Below are 1,188 nucleotides of genomic sequence, written 5' to 3' on the forward strand. Positions count from 1 at the left end.
TTAAAAAAAAAATAAAATAAAAATGAAAAAAAATTCAGCCAGATATTAGTGCCAAAGGATTGGTGCATTCCCTAAGAAGAGTAAGAAGTCAGACATGACAATCAATGTGCACCAACAGCCCCAGTTACTTGGGAGGCTGAGGCAAGAGGATCCTATGAGTCCTGGAGCTCAGCCTGGGCAATATGCAAAGACTACATCTAAAAATAAATAAATAATAAATAAATAAATAAAGAGAGGGGGGTGGTGCTGGGGCTATAACTCAGTGGCACAAGTGCCTGCCTGGCAACTGGCAAGCACAAGGTCCTGAGTTCAATCCCTGGTACTGCCACAAAAAAAAAAAAAAAAAAAAAAAAAAGAAAAGAAAAAGAAAAAGAAAGGGATTTTTATTTTGTTTTGGAGACAGACTCTTGCAGTGTAGTTCAGGATGGTAATGGACTCACACCCTCCTGCCTCAGCCTCTCCTGTTCTATGATGATAGGTGTGTGCTAACATGCCCCACTGAAGAAGTTTTAAAATATGGTAGTATCTGAGACTTCATCCCGGGTAGAATCAGGAGACTAAAAGATTTGAAAAGAAAACAATTTTTTTTACTCCTTTAAAATTTTTTACTGGGCTGGGGAGTTAGCTCAGTAGAATAAGCACTTCCCTGGCAAGCACCAGGACCTGAGTTCAATCCCCGGTTCCAGAAAAAATAAATAAATAAATAAATAAAAATAAAATAAAATAAAATTTTTTACTATTTTAAAAAGTATTGCTCAAGGCTGGCTGTGAATTTATGATCTTTTTGCCTCAGTCTCTCAAAGAACTGGGACTACAGTCATGTACCACCATGCCTGGCCTCTCACTGTTCTGGGTTTTAGATGTGACTTATCTAAAATGGCCTAATTTTACACTATAGGTAACATAGTATTAGCCTGTACTTAACTATTGGGCCTGGATTACAAAACTTTGCTTTTCTGAGGTAGGAATAATGTCAGCAAAGGCAAGAATTTGGGGATCTTCCAAATTTTGAAGTTTAGCACAAGAGGTAAAGTTGAATATAAAACAAAATGAATACAGGGGTGGGAATTCTGGTTAAAAGACACCCCCAAAAGCAAGTATATAACTGGACAGAACAATCATGTCTCAGGGGGCTGGTGAGATGGCTCAGTGGTCTAAAGCACCTACTTGGAACAAGCTTAGCAAAGC

General features: G+C 38.2%; 1 protein-coding gene across 3 annotated transcripts in view; it reads right to left on the bottom strand.

Moving 5' to 3' along the window:
• Window positions 1–1,188, bottom strand: part of Znf346 (zinc finger protein 346) — a 45,668-nt gene that overhangs the window by 31,620 nt on the left and 12,860 nt on the right. The gene's annotated exons all lie outside the window — the stretch shown is intronic.

Source organism: Octodon degus, unplaced genomic scaffold, assembly GCF_000260255.1.
Source record: "Octodon degus isolate 3935 unplaced genomic scaffold, OctDeg1.0 scaffold00048, whole genome shotgun sequence".
Taxonomy (NCBI): domain Eukaryota; kingdom Metazoa; phylum Chordata; class Mammalia; order Rodentia; family Octodontidae; genus Octodon; species Octodon degus.